The 13,557-nt window shown below is 38.5% G+C and overlaps 1 protein-coding gene and 1 long non-coding RNA gene across 6 annotated transcripts in view; one reads left to right on the top strand and one right to left on the bottom strand.

Moving 5' to 3' along the window:
- Nucleotides 1–13,557, bottom strand: part of N (neurogenic locus Notch protein) — a 252,263-nt gene that overhangs the window by 13,963 nt on the left and 224,743 nt on the right. The window lies entirely within an intron of this gene.
- LOC145965177 (uncharacterized) overlaps nt 2,673–13,557 on the top strand; it is a 154,836-nt gene continuing 143,951 nt past the window's right edge. Inside the window, exon 1 of the long non-coding RNA XR_014436635.1 lies at nt 2,673–2,782. This is a non-coding gene — a long non-coding RNA (uncharacterized LOC145965177). The remainder of the gene's footprint in view (nt 2,783–13,557) is intronic.

Here is a 13,557-nt window from a genome sequence, read left to right as displayed (position 1 = left end):
TAATATATGAAAGCGTTCCCTCAGTTGCAAAGTTTCATTTGTTACCTCGCACAAGTAATAATAATAATAATATATAACACGCTATATTTTATCTTGAAAAAAATATGAAGGCGAACGAAAGGGGTTGTCAATACGAAATAAACGGATACGCAAGCTAGTAACGAAAAGCCATAATTAATCTCAAATAAGCCGCTCAATTTTCTCGACGCGGTGCTATTATTAACGATCTCCAAAGGAGACGCTTCGAAGACATTAATTTACCTAAGGATCGCCGCTCTAAGAGATACGGGATCCCCGGATCCTGCAAAGGGGAGAAGGGATACTTGGCTCTCGCGAGAGAAACGATCCCATTTTTTTTTAATCCTTTCTGCATCCTTTCTGCATCCTCGCTGCTCGCCACGCGTGTCTGGACTTAGTTCGGGAGCTAGTATTATCCTTCGTCGAGCGACGTATCCGCCGACTTCCACGCCTCTCTTCTAATGCTCGTAATGCTCGCTTGTCAATCCTATCCGTGGACTAAATGAATAGTTGTCGATTCATAAATATCGGGCACCATCGATCCGCGATCATGTCGGGCAGAAACCGCTCGAGTCTTTTTGCGATACGATTGGGATACTATTTATTAAGTCGGCGTCTCTAGCAAGGATCCGCAAGAACCAACGCACCTGTTCAACATCCCTTTACATTGGTCAAAAATTTTCACATAATCATGATTTTATGAAAGTATCATTTAAAAATAAATTTTTCATATTGACGTGAAATAATAAAAAAAATCTATCTTGCTCGATTATGTCAATATATTTCCAGAGAATCATGTGCAGATTTGATACAGATGTAGATGAAGAAATCGAATTGCATCGATCCCGAAAGTCGATGCCTCGAATCGATTCGTTACAATAGACAACAATGTACCGAGAACGATTTATTTCCGGGAGGAAACGTGCGCGGTGGGGGAAGCGGAGCGAGATCACGTGTGCGTCGGAATGATGATGAAGATGATGAGACTCTCCTGCCGTTCTCCGCATCTCGAGACCCGTTCGGAGACTGCACAATTCGTGCCATTGGCTGCAATTTCGACGATCCGCTCGGATCAATTCCGGGTTCGACTAAGCGTCTAGCGGTACCGGGATTGTGGAGCAACGCGAATTTATTTCGCCGATCGCCGACCGCCGGATATCGGTATCGATGTCGATTTTCGGCGAGGGTGGGACGCGGGTTTTTCTCGAAGGGGAATAATCGAATTATTAAATCGATCTTGGCCGCCTGTTCATTTAAGAGATTCTCTCTCTCTCCAGCTACTCGCAGATTTTGCCGCGCAAGATCGCCGATCGATCGATCGATCGATCGACGAATAAAGCGCGAGCAGATAAAGTAGAATAATACAACGTGATTACGAGGAACGGTATCGCGCGAAGACAAGGAAGTTCGCATCGCAACGTAATTCTGATCGAGAGGCGAAACTCTGCGGGGATAATAAAGAAGCGGCATCGTCCGTTTCGTTTGATCTCCGCGTGGGATACACAGTGACTCTCGGCGAGAGAGAGAGAAAGAGCCTTTGTATGTATCTTGCCACATTGTTTGCTGGAGCGCGTTAGGGAGATTATAATCGATCCGATCGATCTGTAATAAGCAATTTATACATGTACATTTTAGCGTATCATGAGTGCCGACACATCTGATCATTTTTATTGCGAGCGATTAAAAGGTTCTTGATATCTTTATTTTCTCGAAATGTAGATATCTCATAAAAATTCTTTATTCTTTGAAGGGAGATTTTTTTTTAAATATTAAGATAATATTTTTTTTAATTCTATGATGTCAATATACGCGCACATTTATAAGCGTATCATGAGTGCCGACAGATCTGATCATTTTTATTGCAAGCGATTAAAAGGTTCTTGATATCTTTATTTTCTCGAAATGTAGATATCTCATAAAAATTCTTTCTCATAAAAACTCTCTCCCTTCTTTGAAGGGAAATTTTTTTAATTCTATGATGTCAATATTTTTCCTCGCTATCATTAATTGTCAAGTGTTCTCAGACATTTTACAATTAATTATTAACGTATAATTAAAAATAATTCATATTATTGAATGTGATAGTTCGAACTGAAACCAAATTAAATTAAAAAAAAGATAATTAAAATATTATCAAATAAATTTAAATTCAAATGACATAAATACACAATAATAATGACTTCGATTGCCGCAAAAAAAGAGACGAAAGAATTTCCTCGACAATAATGGAATTTCAATCTTGATTTCAGATCTCTTGCAGTTTCAAAGTATTCAATTCTATGGCACGAGTCTACTTGGCAATCATCGGCACCCGCTAATGAACAGTTAATCCAGCCTCGTCGCTTGTACGCGAGACAGAGAAGTACCAGATACAACGAGGAACGAGCAAGAGGAAGAGAGAGAAAGAGAGAGAGAGAGAAGGAGGGAGAAAGCAAAGAGAAACCGATCTGCCTGTAACAGCCGTCGTTGCACACTCCCACGTTTGGCCAGGCGTGTTGGGATAATTGTAATCTATTGCCTCGCCATGGTGTTCTCGTAGCGAGCCTACGCGCGCATTGATAAACTATGCGAAAACCCAAGCGCGGTTCAACTCGCGCTTCTCGAGAGCCATCCCCCGCGTCCCCTCCGTTTCTTACCCGATTGTGTACGTGTTGTGTGTTGTGCAGTGTTTCTCTCTCCTCTTCCTCCTCGATACAGATGCACGCCCAGTGAAGGCACTCGCTGCGCGCACATGGACCATGGATGCTGTATCCTTCTCCTATGTGTGAGTATCGACTATTACTGCGTTCGTTTAAGTTAGAAAAGCGATATCTCGTTGTATCTCGTCGTGGAAAAGCGTGGGAGGAGCGCAGAGTGGATACGCAAGCGTCCCCTCTCGATTTTTAAAAAAATGTTTCCTTGGCAAAAATTAAATAGAAGATCACAATTTTGCTTCATATTTTTTATACATAAATTTCATAATGATATTAAGTATGTTGAAAGCTTGTTAAAGCAGTTTTTTAATCTTTATCTATAAGTCAAATATTAATGATGTTTAGGAAAGATACTTTGAGTATTTGATTCTTCCAGCTACAAATATTTAAATATTATTTATGAATATTTAAATTTTCTCTCTTCTCCTCTTTTCGTACGTTTTATTCAGCTCAAACGTTATCTTTGGCCCGCCGGGTATTGTTTAATCGCTGGCCTGGCATGACAGCGCCACTTTCTTGATAATCTTTTCGTCTGCATCTGCGAGACTCGTGTTATTATTACCGCGAATGACCCGAAGGAACGTATCTCAAAGGCGAGAGGATGTAAATTCGATTCATTCTCTACGCTGCCAGGATTCGTGAGAGGATACGCGGCGGTCTCCATAAGTGGTCCCTTGATACGCCAGCGAGATCCACTTTTGGCCCGCGGCGGAAACCAGCGTCGATATAATCGCCAAGGGAAGTTCGAGAAGAGATTTGTGTCTCTCGAATTTTAACGATAATCATATTGAATAGAATATTTGATAAAAACAATTTGACAAAATTTCTAAAATAATACACTCGCGATAAAAAATAGATTACTACTAATAACTCGTAATTTTTCGATGCAAAATTATTAAATATATATGTGCGGTTTTATAGAAAAAATTAATACATAACAAATCTATTTTAATAATAATTATATATATAATTAAATTATTTTTTATTATATTTCATTGAATGGTTAATGACTTCGCTTGACATTTCGATTCATCTCAAAAATTATACTTCTCAATCTTAAATGATTTATTTTATTTATTTAAATTATTTCACTTTTATTATTGCATTTAGAAATTTATTTTATGCTTTCTTTAGCATTTTACTTTTATATTCTATTCTATATTTAATCTTCTTCTCGGTTTTAACTCGCTTTCCATTTTCCATTCATTCAAGTATCTTCCTAGTTTCGATTTGATGAGATTGCAAATCTCGAAAACTTGTATTCGAGAATCTCTGTTGACAGTAAAACTCACGGATTACATTTGCATCGGTGGTGACGAGGATGATTTCAAGTTATCGCGAGGCAGATGTCAAATCCGGGGCGAGAGGCGAAGTCGAAGGTGAGACGCGGAGCACCTGCAGGTGGCTCAGCTGATTTTCGCGATTAACGGTCGCGGATATTGCTCGGGTAGAGGAGGAGAGATCTGTTGCTACCTGAGTAAGCAACATTCGCGACATTGCCCTCTCTCGCTCGCCCTTCCTCGTTCCTCCCGCAAGAGTCATCGGCTCTTCTACGGATACATCCCTCTTCCTCTCCCTCTTCCCGATCCTCGTCCTCGTGATGACGTTAATGCGCGACGACATAATGACGAGTCGCGGCGAGTCGCAGGCCAAGAAGTCGAATTGCTGGCAATGGTAGCGGCGGCCGGGCTGTGTTATTTACCGAATCGAATGAAAAAGAGGGCCCCATCAGGCCCCTCATCAAGGAAATGAGGGGACACCGTAAGATCGAAGTCTTCCTTCTTCTACTTGCCGCCTCCTCCACCGTCGTATCTCTCCCCTCCTGCTCCTTCCTCCTCTTCTTCCATCGTCCTCCCGTCCTCCCTGTCCAGGCTGCTTACGGAAGGAGGCACAGACCGTTGCGAAGGGGGACAAAAAACAGGATTGCGCGGCGTAATGCGCCAAATAAATATCGGAGCTTTACAAATTGTCCACGCTTAATTGCGCCGCCAAATCGGCCGCTTTAATGAGCCCGATAATTACGCTGTACCCGAGGGTATCGTTTCTCACACGCATGCCAGGCATGTACCTGCCCTCCTTAATGCAAAGTGCCATCAAGTTCGATGTACACGCGAGCGTATAAACGATGTTACGCAAAAATGAGTTCACTCACGCACGGTAATTGTAGTCGCGCGAATAAATCCAGCTCAATGTGCGGGGATTTTTCTGCTTGTCGACCTGGATGTACACTTTTGAACTGTACATATTATTCATTAATCCCGAAGCTTTTTCAACGATTAATTAATTTTTGCGTAATATTAAATATGGCTTTTTGATGAATGAATTCTACTTATCTATTTAATGATTATGTAAAAAAATAATCCTTCAATTTAATGTTAAATGAGTGAGAATATGAGGTATGATATATCTTGATTGATATCTCGAAATCATTAGTATTTTTCTCGTCCGTGTTGAAACGATCAAGCCCCGTTATTAAATGTACATTACACCTCTAAGACGTCCCGCTTACGGATAGAAAGGATAATGATAAAGAGGTCGCAACACGCGCAACCCTTCTCCCCGAGGTCAGTATTCATAATCGAAAATAATCACGGACTTTCCTCCGGCTTTAATTGAAACCGTAATTAATTTTAGATTCGTATATTCATAATAAATCTCTCGCGATCGATGCGTCATTTATCAATCCTCGAAATAGAGTCGGTGATACGTTGGCGTTTCCTTAATCAGAAATCATCCGGGGATTATGATTTTTTTCGCAGAAAAAAAAATTAAATAATCGAGAATAAGAGAGAGACAGAGAGGAGAGAGATGAAAGCCGAAAATAATGGGCTCATGACGCTCTACGATTCGCCATCAAATGATAATTGACTACGAGCCAATCTCGGTCGAGAGGAGCGATTGGCTGTTCGCTTGTTCGTACAATCGGAACCGCGATTCACCGACGCGTCGTGTCTGTCGGCTTAACAGTAAAATCTACCTGGGGAGAAGGTCTCCTAGGTGGGTGCACCGCGCGATTACTCGTCCGAGACTCTGGTCGGCTACAGCTGAGAGAATTGACGCGTCGAGAGATGCGCTAACGGTAGAGGAGATTCTTAATCGCGGGCCCCGAGAATGATCGATTCGCGAATCTCGAATTCCGCGTCGCGAATTCATTCCGCGAGGCCCCGCTGCGTTTTACGGTCGCCGTGAAAAAAATTTCACGCATCGATGCGTGCAAGTCTTCTGCTTCAGGAGAATCTCTCATCTATTGCAGAGGTATTGGCATCGATATTTGTAGAGAGCGTGCATTATCGAGGATTTGCTTGTCTCTGGAAACGCATGATAATGTCAAATGCATATAGAAAGCTGCGATTGTCCTTCGCTAAAATTTTACTCCTCGAATAAATAGTTACGTGAAGAAAATTTCTTCAAGTTTTTATAATTCTTAAACTATTCTAAAATTTTACTTCAATCTCTTTTCTTATTTATTATATTTTTATCAATTTAAAATTTCAATTATTAATTTAATTAAGAATTATTACATTATTATTATTATTTATATATTAAATATTTTTTTAAAATATATAAAATCTCTATTTTTAAAAATATTTGTATATTTAAAATTTACGCATTGTAAAATGAGATTCCGAAAAATTTAAATTCTTTAAACTGCATATATTATGAAGAAATACCAACGATGGATGGCGCTTTTCAGCAGGATATAATCACTGAATCCATCTCGTAGGATCGCGCACGTTTGTCTGTTTAACTGTAGATCTCTGTTAAGAGAGTCGAAGCGCTTCTTCCTCGGTTCTGGAGGATGATTCGCTTCGCTGGAAGAAATGAAAAATCCGGAAACTCAACGCGCTCGTAAACCGAATGCGCTTCTACCAAGGCAGAGCGCTGGAATTTCCTCGTGGATTCCAGCGATGCTCGACGATGCATTGCATCTCAACGACATTAGCCAAGAAACCGGCGGGCGTCGCAGCTGGATTTACATCATTCGTTTTACTTTTCTTTTAACATAGTATGGGATAAATTTTTCGAAAAAACTAAAAAATTCCAGTCTTCAGAGTATACTTTTTACATTCTGATAATCACTTTAATTGAATAATTAAATGATAAAATTATTTAAATTAAATAAGAAGGATAAAATTATTTAAATTAAATAAGAAATTAGTTAAATTAAATAAGAAATTATTTAAATTAAATAAGAAAATAATCTTAAAATTTCAAATTTTCTCTTGAACTTTAAGTTGACTCAAAATTGGAATTAATACTTTTTAATTCGAACAAATTTTATCAGTAGACTTCGAATTTTATTTCAATAATTTTCAATCAAGAAATCATGTTAATCTTTAATACAATGATAATTACACAATTGGCAATTCATAACGCATGAAAGTATTTCGTCATCAGAGATGAAGGTTGTTTTGTTGATATTAATGTGCGACGAGAATCATTTTTTTTTAGAAGCAATTTTACGAATCTGACGATCGATCCCGTGCGATTCCGATAACTCAACGACAGTCACACAACGATGCTTCCTGAAAGTCTGAATAAGGCGATCGATCGACGTAACAGTGCAATAGTAAACCGAGAAAGATAAGATGACGTATCTCTCGACCACCTAGTCGACGCTATTCCCAAGACGGTTGTTTCGCGCAAGTTTCTACGATGATGATTTCCTAGAGTTGTACTTTTTCTATAAGTTACAGCCCGATTAATCGATCGTAATTGACCGGACCGTTGTACGAATGAAACCGGCGTGGCTACAAGCGAATCGAGAAATCAAGTCGTTTTTCTAGTGGAAGCCAGTTATCGTTCATCGATCGAGAAGTATTTTGAGAGAAGCAAATTCTCATTGTAATTTAATTTTGTTGTAATCTAATTTCATTTTAAGAAGCTTTGAATGCAATATTTTTCTTTATAATTATTAAGTAAATAGTTTATTATATTTTTTTTATATTTTTATATTTAATAAATTATCTTATTTATATTAATATATATCGATAAGTATATATTTTTTTAAATGCGTATTAAATAAATATATTTATTAAATAAATATAATTAGATAGGAGTAAAGTATTTTTTACAATTAATGAATCATTTAATATTTTTTTTAAATAATTTTACAGATGAATCATTTAATATTTTTTTAAAATAAGTTTTTATAGAAATAGAAAAATACATATCATTTAAATTATCCTCCCAAAAAATCGTTTAATTCTCAATATTGTCAATATTATATGATATTAGTAAATTACTGGATAATTATCGATAATTAATATAATACTAAGATATTTTATGTGCTAATATAAAACATTTACGGTTGGAAATTATGCCGAGAATATCGCACGATGCTCTGGAGATTCAACGTATCCAGGATATAAGGGAGGCATTCAATCTTTCTCACAAAAAGAAAGGGAGAAAATTTCGACGGGAGGACATTCGTCGTTCTGACGTATTCGCGAGTTCGCGTGCTATGACGGAGGATTATGCAAATTGTCCGGATTCCTCCTCTTCTGCACGCCATTCAAGTCTCGCGGAGACTAATTGCGGCGCGCATCTGTCCGTGACGCGTTCGAAGATCGTCGTTTCCCCCTTCGGCTTGTCAGCGGGTTCCCTGCACCAAGGGCCGGTCCACACACGTCGAAACTTCCTACGCTCGCGAAACTCCGAACGAGGATAAAGTCAACTACCCACACACACACACGTGACTTGCCAACTACGAATTTGTTTTCACAGTTTCCGTGAAGTTTATGCTAACGAGCGCACATGTATCGGTAATGACGTGAAAAGCATAAGCATTAAAGCACATGCATTCCTTCTCTTTCTCGTTCGATAGCAAATTTGCATATTTCATCGGTATATATAATTTTTAATGTCATAATTAATTGATAAATTAATAAACATAATAATTTCAAATTTCTTTATAGAAATTAGGAATTAAATTATTTAGGGCTGAGAGCAAGCGTTCTTACAATTTTTTATTTTAATCTAGATTTAAAAATAAATGTGATAAATTTTTATAATAAAAATTGCCATGAGATAATAAGAATGTTAATAAATAATTTAATAATTATATTTTATATCGAAGATAAATTAGGACGACATTAAAAAGACTTAAAAAAAATAGCAGATATTTAGGGCTGAGAGCAAGCGTTCTTACAATTTTTTATTTTAGTTTAGATTTAAAAATAAATTATGATAAATTTTTAAAATAAAGATTGCCGTGAGAGAGATAATAATAATGCTAATAAATAAAGAATTTATTACGTCATATTTAAATATTTCAAGACGTTAAATATTTACGACAAAAGAGGGTCATAAATTTTAATAATTATATTTATCGAATATAAATTAAGATTTAGGATATTAAAAAGACTTGAAAAAATGGCAAATATAGATCATCGTCCGATTCATTCGTTTTAAAATTAACGGAGAAAATATCAGGAGAGATTCGCACATCGAATCGCGAACGTTAATTAATGCGGGGCAAAAACCCCAAGTTACGACGGAGCGGTAATCCCATGAAAATCGTCGTCCCGTTCGGGATTGTTCGTGCGCCATGGCGTAATCTGATCCGCATTATGCAAATTCGCGGCGTTGCTATTTTTCACGGGCGAACTAATTATCGCGATATAGCGTTCGGCGCGATGCTCTATAACAGGATCGTTCACGGTTGAGGAAAGAGAGGCCACCCGGCTTTAATCCTCCGCGATCAAGCCACCGGTTTACGATTACGACCTCGGACTCATCTTGGGAAAATACGCGCAGTTCGAGCTTACAAGCGCACTTTGTGATAACTTTTAAATATACGGGAAGCTTCTTCCATTCCCTTCCAGCCTCCTCATCGTATAAATTCAGATCGGCCATCGAGTTTCCAATGGAAACGTTCGTTCTATCGCTTCTGAGTCGCATTGTGTTTGCGCGCAGGTGTGCGGCCACCCGGTGCTACCTGCCACGTGGGCAAATAAGGAGGAGGAAGGATTTATGGCATGCCGGCGGGAGAGTAGGAAAGAAATCATCCTCTCGCGTGGTCTCCGATCGTTCACGTAGGACAAACTACGCGATTGTTGAATCGAGATGCCGATTCGATGGTATGTACCACGTTGAAGAGAGTCAGACCCGATCAGATTATCCGGATGAGGACGAGTCTTGCAAGGACGTACGTCAGTCGAGTAGAGTTTTCCATCATTCGGAAAATCTTGGACTCTAAGATGAAGGAACTCCCACTTTACATTGGAATAGCAGCAAATTTAATACAACTTGAGGATCGACGATCGAGTCACATGATGATTTGCATCTCGCGAATAGAATATCGCGTGCGTGATACTCATTAAAACGTGGCGTCTCTCTCGGCGGGAAGCCGATGATGGGCTGGCTACCAAGGTTATCTACTAAGAAGGGACAGGGACGCGGAAGGTAGCCGATCGACCTTTCTTTACGCGGGCGAATGAAAAGAAGAAGAGGACAAGAAAGAGAAGCAGATGGCAAGGGAGATGATGGATGACAAAGAAAGAAACCTGGATCTATAAAACACAGCTTCCTCCAACCGAGCTGACCCAAAAATATAAAATATGTCTGGAAAATATCTAGAAACGTCATAAAGTAATTTATCAACTCGAATATTTCTGTGACGCCAAACGCCCTGCTCTTTTTCCCCTGATCACTGCCCTGGAGAGTCAGAATGGGACCGTGTATGCCTGCAAGTGACTCAGTCACAGAGACGGCGTATCGGTATCTTTCGCAGACGGGAATCCCCTCTCCCGTTCCGCGTAAAAAATAAGCTTCACCGTAGGTGCTGTGACCTGGGTGTGGCGCGTTGCATGCCCGACGTGTGGAGACAGGGCCGGCTCTAGGCAAATGCGAGGCAAGCGAACGCTTAGATCAGCGAATTGCCAGCCTTTTTCTCACGGGTACCGTTTCCTCGTCATGATTAAGCAAGTATCCCTCCGCCGAGAGATAATCTCGTTTCGCGACGTCTTCCAGCGGCCATCAAATGACCTATAAAAAATCCGGGACTGAAGATGAAGACGGAATTTTGCCCTGGAATGCATTAAAAAGTCGACTCGGTCAGCCTAGAGCTGGCACTGCGATCTCGCGTAGATCTCCGGGTCGTGTAGAAAGCACACGTACCAACGCCTCGGTGTACTATGGGAATTACAGATAAGTTTTACGTAATCGAGGAGCGTATATCTCGCGCTCCGTTTTCATCTCGTAGGTGGGAATCAGGAACGAGAGATCTCGCGATCGTTCGTTCCTGATTCCATTATATTTCTGTCACTCGTTCATTTTTATCCTCCTCACGATTAATAAAATATTGCTACTGTTTAATAAGAAAATATAATGAATCATTCTTAATAATTTATGAGTTTCCAGGAAGTGATACGCCGGCTCCACAAACACACACACATGATATTATTACGTAACAAAATGAGATCTCGCAGGATAGCATTTATATATTACTTGGAAAATACAGATTCCTCGGGAGAAACGAACTGTGAACACTGCCTTAATATAATAAGGAATGTGATTAATAGCATAATTAGGTTAATAATATATGATGTAATAGTGAATAGTGAAAGAAGAACACGAGGATCTCGTAAGAGTAGGAGTCTGTCGAAGATGATCGATGACTGTAAATCCATTATAATGATGTCGAAGATGCATGTCAACTTTACGAGCTGATTTTAGTACTCATCGTGATTCAATTTCGACATCATTATCTTATATCTTCAACAAGCCCATTGAATTTTATAGGAGCATCATTAAGACACACAGTTTAAAACAATCCTTCTCGAGAAAACAAATCAAAGAGCGAGTAAAAATTACTTTCACATGTGAACGGCATGGAAATCTTGGCTGCGTTCAACGGAATTATACTAGTTTCTATTTTAATCCGACATTCCTTCCTTTCTCGAACAAAGTGTTCGCATTGAGAGAGATGGATCAGGCCGATGGATCGGGCGAGGCCGCGTGGTTGGATTTCAGGGAGGAATTCTGAGAGTTCCGAGAGATTTATCAGCTGATCGTTCCTCCTCGCTCGGATAAGGACTCTCGATTTCCCGATGGAATCGACGATCGCATCGATCCGCAGAGCGCATATCCCACTCCCCCTCGTATGGCGCTACACACTTTGCTCGTAGACAGTTTCACGGCTGATTTATCGCCTCGACTACTCGGTAATTGTTTGGGGCGTGGTGGACGGGCACAGGCTCGTGTGTTACCAGCATTACGGCGATCTCCCACGCGTGAATGGGGACTATCGATATACATCTCCCAGGCTCTTTTTGACGGCCGTGTCGTAGGGACCCCGCATAATCGCGTCCCGACATCGAATTACCAGTAAAATATTTCCGGTAAAATAAACCTCTCGTCTGCTCGTTCGTTAAAAGAAGAGAAAAGGATATTTCGTACGCCAGAAAGAAGATTATAATTTCTTCTGAGGGAAAAGATTAATTTTAAGTAGCAAAGTCCACTTGTCTTATTGAAAGAAACTATGATATTGCAGTTTCCAAAAAATATAAGAAAGAGAATAACTATTTCTCGTGATCTTTTTTAATTGAATATGGATTTTGGCTTCCAAATTATGTTATAATTTTGAGAAATTTGTAGACAAAATTAAAAAATATATAGGATATTTTAATATAATTTGAATTTTTATAAAAAATTACATATACATGAAAAGATGTATACATTTGAGGTAAATTTTAAATTCGTTAATTTTGACAAATATATATTTGGCGACTTTAATACCTTTAAAATTGAATACACATAATTGAAAATTATTTGGTAAATTTTTCATGATTTAATTTGCAACTTTTCTAGAATAGATTCTATACAATAAGAAGATTTTAACCATAATTGAAAGATTCTTTCAAATAAAAATTCCAAGGTATATTTAATTTTTATTGAAACAAGACAATATATCTTCAATATATTGTAATTGTAACATGATAAAATATATTTGAATAGACCTTTCTTGCAATTTTAATCTATTATATATTTAATTTATAATAAATTAATTATATATATATATATATATTAATTTATTATAATTAATTATTAATTTATTATAAATATTTAACAAATTTCTCAATATGTAAAGTAATTTAGAAATCAATATTCAATGTAAAAAAAATTATGAAGAATAACAATTATACTCTTTTTGTAGACTTGAAATTTTTTTGTTTAATCGTGTAATCAATTAGGATACCTAAACTTTGACAAATACATATATTTTCCTCACGACAGAAACATAGTAAAAGTGATTGCGACATCGTCTGTTGCGACAGCTCCGATGAGATTGGTTAGCATTAACCAGCTTGTACTAACAGTACCGAGGAAACCAGTTCACACACAGCAAGGCGCTGAATTCATACAGCTCGCGCCTTCAAGTATTCTATATATCTCCGCACGATATAAAGGAGCGTGGCACCGTATTTACGAGTCTGTCGGACAGGTTAAACTTTAACGCGAACGTAGGTTTCCACGGCGATGTTAACATTTCGATCCGGCCATCGTGTTGATTCACACCATGTAAAAGCATCCAGGCATTGGGTAAAGAGGGCATATCCCAGTTATGCATGTATGCTACGGATAACGCGATTGCGTGTTGCATACATCCTATATAAGGCGCGACCTTTCCAACGGTTACGTTTGCCACCGCGTTTTAGAGACTCGAAGATGCCAATGCCATGGCATTCAACCATAGAATATGCGGGCAGAAAAAAAAAGAAGAAATGAAGAGTAAAGCTCATATGAGGCACAGATTCATTTCTTTAGCCATTGTACATATGATATTAATTCATTTTTTATTTTAATTTATTGTAATTTATTAAAATTTATTTTTTTAAATTTA

The sequence above is a fragment of the Camponotus vicinus genome, unplaced genomic scaffold (genome assembly GCF_025532165.1).
Source record: "Camponotus vicinus isolate PSW18456_S1 unplaced genomic scaffold, iyCamVici1.0 SCAF_14, whole genome shotgun sequence".
Taxonomy (NCBI): domain Eukaryota; kingdom Metazoa; phylum Arthropoda; class Insecta; order Hymenoptera; family Formicidae; genus Camponotus; species Camponotus vicinus.
The sequence above is the reverse complement of the archived record's forward strand: the minus strand, read 5'-3'. Positions and strand labels throughout refer to the sequence as shown.